The 7,927-nt window shown below is 43.7% G+C and overlaps 1 pseudogene; it reads right to left on the reverse strand.

Annotated features, from left to right (window-relative positions):
- The window catches only part of LOC111971958 (transcription factor SOX-6-like), a 212,050-nt pseudogene that overhangs the window by 170,061 nt on the left and 34,062 nt on the right, over positions 1-7,927 (reverse strand).

Genomic DNA, 7,927 nt, shown 5'->3' on the forward strand with positions numbered 1-7,927 from the left:
TTTTTTTAAAAAAAAACAATCCAAGTTTTTGGGGAATTAGATGTATGACAGCTAAAGAGATGGAGAAAACACCTGTCTCCAGATTACATCTTAAAAAACTAAGGGCAACTGTGTCATGGCATTCGTGACAAGGAGACACGTCCATCATGCATGATGATGTATATGGGTAGATAGTCTAGCGTTAGCTAGCAACATTTTAAGATATTACCATTTCAAATTTTGACAGAAAGTGGTTTCATTTCAAGCTAAAGTGTACTTGTATGCTAGTCCGTAACTGGCGGCTCCCTAGCTAACGTAAACTGGCTGGCTCCCTAGCTAACGTTACGTTATGACGATATTAAGTGGTGAAGATGGGCGACACCTGGAGGTGGTGGAGACAAGCAAAGGACAGGTGAAACAGAACAGGGCGTGACATGATGAATCGTTTACCATATGAACGACCTAGAGTGGTGACAGTGACATCCTGTGAGACGTGTAGCACGGCTGCACATGCCAGATCGTGCATGAGTCGAGCCAGGTGAGGATTAGAGTGAGTTGCCACGAACGCTGATATTGGGTCAGTTTCCTTACTGACCCAATAGGGAAGTTGATCCTACATCTGTACCTAGGGAAACTTTACAGCGGAGGGCCAGGTGGCCAGCCCTGTGGCTTGAAAAGAACAGGTGAGTTTGATTTCCTGACCTTTCACCCCCTCAGTTAAGAGAAGCAATTATTACCTGAGTGGTGGCTGCTCTGATGGAATTTCTATATGGTAGCCTTTAGAAGTATGTCAGCTCTAGGAGACACCAGTTGTTACCTGGCTTTGAGGTGAAAGTAAGTTAAACGTATGCACGCACACTCACGTGTGCACGTGCATACACACACTCTCACACACACACCACACACCACACCAACACACACACACACACACACACACACACACACACACACACAACACACACACACACACACACACACAACACACAACACACACACACACCACACACACACACACACACACACACACACACACACACATACCATACAATTCTCCATAGCAGAATTTTTAGGGGGTCGCAAAGGCCCAAAGCAACATGGGCCTCTGACATCAAAATAACTGTCAGACAATGGTAGGAGAAACACTGCACTAACCGATGGAAGAGCATTTCACAACAACAAATACAATCTCCTGCCTTTGTGTTTTGACAGCCACTGCCTGTGCTTGGTACAGATCATATAATGGACATTATGTACTCTGAAGAAGAGTGACACAAACACATTCCCTACAGTACATTTCTTAAGTCTGAGTCTCCCCTTAAGGAGATATGTGACATATGCCACAGGGTGATATGTGGAAGGTGACATATGCCACTGGGTGAGTACCTTCCAAGCTCATCATTAAGCTTGGGGCCCTGGGTCTGAACCCTGCCCTGTGCAACTGGGTCCTGGCTTCCTGATGGGCCACCCCCACAACACCTCTACTACGGTGATCCTCAACCACAGGGGCCCCACAAGGGTGCGTGCTCAGCCCTCCTGTACTCCCTGTTCACCCATGACTGCGTGGCCACGCACGTCTCAAACTCAATCCTCAAGTTTGCTGACGACACAACAGTGGTGGCCTGATTACCAACATCAATGAGACAGCCTACAGGGAGGAGGTGAGGGCCCTGGCGGAGTGGTGCCAAGAAAATAACCTCTCAACGCCAACAAAAACGATGGAGCTGATCATGGACTTCAGGAGACAGCAGAGGAAGCACGCCCCCATCCACATCGACAGGGCACAGTGGAGAAGGTGAAAAGCTTAAAGTTCCTCGGCGTACACATCATTGACAATCTGAAATTCCACACCCACATACACAGTTAGGTGAAGAAGGCACAACAGCGCCTCTTCAACCTCAGGAGGCTGGTACGGCAACTGTACCGCCCGCAACTGCAGGGCTCTTCAGAGGGTGGTGCGGTCTGCCCAAAGCATCACCGGGGGCACACTGCCTACCCTACAGGACATCTACAGCACCCGGTGTCCAACGAAGGCCAAAAAGAACATCAAGGACCTCAGCCACCCGAGCCACAGCCTGTTCACCGCTACCATCTAGAAGGCAAGGTGAGTACAGGTGCATCAAAGCTTGGACGAGAGAGACTGAAAAACAGCTTCTATCTCAAGGCCATCAGACTGTTATGTCCCCACTACGCGGGCTCCGCCCAGTTCCTGCCCTGAACTCAGTAACTGTCACTAGCCGGCTACCACCCGGTGATTCAACCCTGTACCTTAGAGGCTGCTGCTCTATGTACATAGACATGGAATCACTGGTCACTTTAATAATGTTTACTGTTTTACCCACATCATATGTATATACTGTATTCTAGTCAAGGCCTATCCTATTTAAATATTGCTGTACATATACTCTTCTATCCTACGTATTCTTCAGATATACTACATATTCTATCCATATACTGTCCATGTCTATACATCCCATCATATATTTAAGCAATAAGGCACCTTGGGGTGTGGTATATGGCCAATATACCACGGCTAACGGCTGTTCAAAGCACGACGCAACAGGGAGTGCCTGGATTCAGCCGTTAGCCGTGGTATATTGGCTATATACCACAAACCCCCGAGGTGCCTTATTGCTATTATAAACTTGTTACCAACGTAATTAGACAGTAACAAGATTTTTTTGTCATACCCGTGGTATGTGGTCTGATATACCATGGCTGTCAGCCAATCAGCATTCAGGGATCGAATCACCCAGTTTATATATAAGTACAGTATATATATATATATATATTATAATATTAATTATATATATATATATTATATATATAATATTGCATTTTTCTAACACCGCAATAACATCTGCTAAATATGTGTATGCGACAAATAACATTTAATATGTGTAATGTGACATATGCCACAGGTGACATGTGTAATGTGATACAGTGCATCTGAAGTCATCTGAGAAGATGAGAGGGGCGAGCGAGGCAAGGAAAGATGTTTGAAGGCTGTCAGTCATCATTGAGGATTGTTGAAGATTACGATGATGACGATGAAGATCATGATGATTATGGCAATGATGACGACGGTGACGATGGTAATGTTGACGATGATGATGGTGATGATGGCTATGATGATGATGATGGCTAAGATGATGATGGCTATGATGATGATGATGATGATGATAATGATGGCTATGATGAAGAWGATGATGACAACGATGATGATGATGACTATGATGATGATAACGACAATTATGACATTAATGACATTAATGACGATAAGGATGACGATGGCGAAAGACGGTAATGACGACAGCGATGATAATGACCACGATGATGAGTATTGACATGGCAGCGAGCACAACAACATACTTTGTGCCACGAACACTCACGGTAATGTCTTTACTCCTTAGTGTAAGAAACAGAGGCCTCCAACTCTCCCCTCCAAACATCTTTCTCYCCCCCCCTCCCTTTCTTTATATCTCTCCCTCTTTCTCTTCCTCTTTCTCTCCCTGTATCAGAGACGGTCTCACTGCATGACCTAATGGAAGKAGGATCTCCTTAAAGCCACAGTGGTAATAGAAGAGACAAAAGAACTCGTCCTGGGGAAGCTGCCCTCGCTTGTGGTTTGGAGGCAGAGAGAGGGAAAAAGTGACTAAGCTGCGTGGCTCTTTTCTTCTCTCCACTCCTCCATAAACAGAAAGGGATAAACTAGAAGGAGATCCTATTTAGAACAGGCCCCATTTCAAGGCTAATATAAGTGAAAGAGTGATAGAGCTGGTGGTTTTGCGAAGACGCTGTGGGATGAGGCTGGTGGATTCTCTCGCTGGCTATGAGCTGCTCGCTGATCCAGCCTAAGTAAGGAACCACATCCCAGGCCCAACCTATAGCCTCACCATCTACAGCCAATGAACACATTCAAAAGAGAACCATATGGACCTTGGGTGGGAGAGTGACACAGGCTCTGCAGCCAAATTGAAAGAAATAGAGTTGACTTTAGCTTTATTCAAGTGATTTCAATGAATGAGTTAAGTAGTATGGATAGAAATACAACAGGGAGTCCACACCTCGTCAACAACAAAGCCTTTTGAAATGGACCTACCTGCCCTGGCCAACAAAGTGGATACGTATAGCCTATCCCCAAACAGTAAATCATTAAAGCCTTCCCACGACGAGGGCTAGGGTCCAATGAGGATCATCTAACTGATGACCTATAGCGTAAAGTCCCTCCCCCTCTGACGTGGCACCAGGGCAACAAAGAAGACAACTGTTCTTACTTTAAAACTGGGATGAACCATATGGCACTTTTCTTTAACTTCTCCCAGCTCTACATTTCATATATTTCTCTTGGTAAAACCATTTAAATCTATAGGACTTCAATTTTGACAGCTTAATTTGGGCTTTGCAGCAATACGACCATGAAGGCCTGATTCACACGGTCTCCTCTGAACAGTTGATGTTGAGATGTGTCTGTTACTTTATTTGGGCTGCAATCTGAGGTAGAGGTAACTCTAATGAACTTATCCTCTGCAGCAGAGGTAACTCTGGGTCTTCCTTTCCTGTGGCGGTCCTCACGAGATCCAGTTTCATCATAGTGCTTGATGGTTTTTGTGACTGACCTTTATGTCTTAAAGTAATGACGGACTGTAATTTCTCTTTGCTTATTTGAGCTGATCTTGCCCCAAACATTCCACAAATTAACTTTTAACGAGGCACACCTGTTAATTGAAATGCATTTCAAGTGACTACCTCATGAAGCTGGTTGAGAGAATGCCAATAGTGTGCAAAACTGTCATCAAGGCAAAGGGTGGCTACTTTGAAGAATATATTCTGATTTATTTAACACTTTTTTGGTTACTACATCATTCCATATGTGTTATTTCATAGTTTTGATGTCTTCACTATTATTCTACAATGTAGAAAATAGTAAAAATAAAGAAAAACCCTTAACTGAGTAGCTGTGTCCAGACTTTTGACTTTACTATATATCTTTATTTACGAAAATAGAGAAGTCCATTAAAAGCCTACTGTAACGTAGACAGGGAGAAAGTCCATTAAAAGCCTACTGTAACGTAGACAGGGAGAAAGTCCATTAAAAGGGATACTGTAACGTAGACAGGGAGAAAGTCCATTAAAAGCCTACTGTAACGTAGACAGGGAGAAAGTCCATTAAAGGCCTACTGTAACGTAGACAGGGAGAAAGTCCATTAAAGGCCTACTGTAACGTAGACAGGGAGAAAGTCCATTAAAAGGGATACTGTAACGTAGACAGGGAGAAAGTCCATTAAAGCCTACTGTAACGTAGACAGGGAGAAAGTCCATTAAAGCCTACTGTAACGTAGACAGGGAGAAAGTCCATTAAAGGCCTACTGTAACGTAGACAGGGAGAAAGTCCATTAAAGGCCTACTGTAACGTAGACAGGGAGAAAGTCCATTAAAGGCCTACTGTAACGTAGACAGGGAGAAAGTCCATTAAAGGCCTACTGTAAGTAGACAGGGAGAAAGTCCATTAAAGGCCTACTGTAACGTAGACAGGGAGAAAGTCCATTAAAGGCCTACTGTGTGTAGACGGGAGAAAGTCCATTAAAGGCCTACTGTAACGTAGACAGGGAGAAAGTCCATTAAAGGCCTACTGTAACGTAGACAGGGAGAAAGTCCATTAAAGGCCTACTGTAGTGTAGACAGGGAGAAAGTCCATTAAAGGCCTACTGTAACGTAGACAGGGAGAAAGTCCATTAAAGGCCTACTGTAGCGTAGACAGGGAGAAAGTCCATTGAAGGCCTACTGTAACGTAGACAGGGAGAAAGTCCATTAAAGGCCTACTGTAACGTAGACAGGGGGAAAGTCCATTAAAGGCCTACTGTAACGTAGACAGGGAGAAAGTCCATTAAGGCCTACTGTAACGTAGACAGGGGAAAGTCCATTAAAGGCCTACTGTAGTGTAGACAGGGAGAAAGTCCATTAAAGGCCTACTGTAGTGTAGACAGGGAGAAAGTCCATTAAAGGCCTACTGTAGTGTAGACAGGGAGAAAGTCCATTGAAAGGCCTACTGTAGTTAGACAGGGAGAAAGTCCATTAAAGGCCTACTGTAACGTAGACAGGGAGAAAGTCCATTAAAGGCCTACTGTAGCGTAGACAGGGAGAAAGTCCATTAAAGGCCTACTGTAACGTAGACAGGGAGAAAGTCCATTAAGGCCTACTGTAACGTAGACAGGGAGAAAGTCCATTAAAGGCCTACTGTAACGTAGACAGGGAGAAAGTCCATTAAAGGCCTACTGTAACGTAGACAGGGAGAAAGTCCATTAAAGGCCTACTGTAACTAGACAGGGAGAAAGTCATTAAAGGCCTACTGTAGTGTAGACAGGGAGAAAGTCCATTAAAGGCCTACTGTAGTGTAGACAGGGAGAAAGTCCATTAAAGGCCTACTGTAACGTAGACAGGGAGAAAGTCCATTAAAGGCCTACTGTAACGTAGACAGGGAGAAAGTCATTAAAGGCCTACTGTACCGTAGACAGGGAGAAAGTCCATTAAAGGCCTACTGTAACGTAGACAGGGAGAAAGTCCATTAAAGGCCTACTGTAACGTAGACAGGGAGAAAGTCCATTAAAGGCCTACTGTAACGTAGACAGGGAGAAAGTCCATTAAAGGCCTACTGTAACGTAGACAGGGAGAAAGTCCATTAAAGGCCTACTGTAAGTAGCCAGGGAGAAAGTCCATTAAAGGCCTACTGTAGTGTAGACAGGGAGAAGTCCATTAAAGGCCTACTGTAACGTAGACAGGGAGAAAGTCCATTAAAGGCCTACTGTAGTGTAGACAGGGAGAAAGTCCATTAAAGGCCTACTGTAGTGTAGCGCTGACAGGTTCCTGGAGTGTTGCCTGCCTGTGTGTCTTTAAAAGAGGCCTTTCTACGCCACACTGAAAGCTCCTATTGAGTGAATACAGAGAAACACCCTGACCAGAGTGCTGGTCCAGATCCGTGCGGGGAAGCTATCAAAAGCACTCTGTATGCGAACTAACGGACACGTACAAAGTCAGGTACAGTTTGTTCACCTGAAATGTGACAACACGCAGAAATAAAAAGGAGTGTGCGCCACTGACACGGCCATTCATACAAGACAGGTACATTCCTTTGTGGCATAACATATGCACCAAGAAATCCATGCTTTAAAGTGAAAGTTTCTGCTTTTTTCCCGACTTCCCTAAGGCATTGTCAATTCCTCCAAACAGTTTTTAAATTCTTTAGCTGGTTATTTAGCAACATCCAGAATAAGCTTAACTTAAAACAAGTGAACTATCCCTTTAAGATAATGTCTTAGAGAGTAGAAATTAGAATAGACTTAACACTTACAGCAGTAGAGAGACTTCAACACCTTCAGCTCACTTGTGGATCAGAATTGGATTCATGAACGTCTCCTAAAAAAGAGAAAAAACAAGAGATAATTTAAAACAAAYAATCAGTGGTGGAAAAAGTACCCCAATTGTCATACTTGAGTAAAAGTAAAGATACCTTAATAGAAAATGACTCAAGTAAATGTGAAAGTCACCCAGTAAAATCCTACTTGTTTAAAAGTATTTGGTATTACATATACTTAAGTATCAAAAGTGCATTTTAATTGCTAAAATATGCTTAAGTATCAAAAGTAAAAGTATAAATAATTTCAAATTCCTTATATTAAGCAAAGCAGACGGCACCATTTTCTTGTTTTTAAAATGTTTGGATAGCCAGGAGCACACTCCAACACTCAGACATTATTACAGATAGCCAGGAGCACACTCCAACACTCAGACCATTATTACAGATAGCCAGTGGCACACTCCAACACTCAGACCAGTATTTACAGATAGCCAGGAGCACACTCCAACACTCAGACATTATTACAGATAGCCAGGGTCACACTCCAACACTCAGACCATTATTACAGATAGCCAGGGGCACACTCCAACACTCAGA

This window comes from Salvelinus sp. IW2-2015, linkage group LG13, assembly GCF_002910315.2.
Source record: "Salvelinus sp. IW2-2015 linkage group LG13, ASM291031v2, whole genome shotgun sequence".
NCBI classification, from domain to species: Eukaryota; Metazoa; Chordata; class Actinopteri; order Salmoniformes; family Salmonidae; genus Salvelinus; species Salvelinus sp. IW2-2015.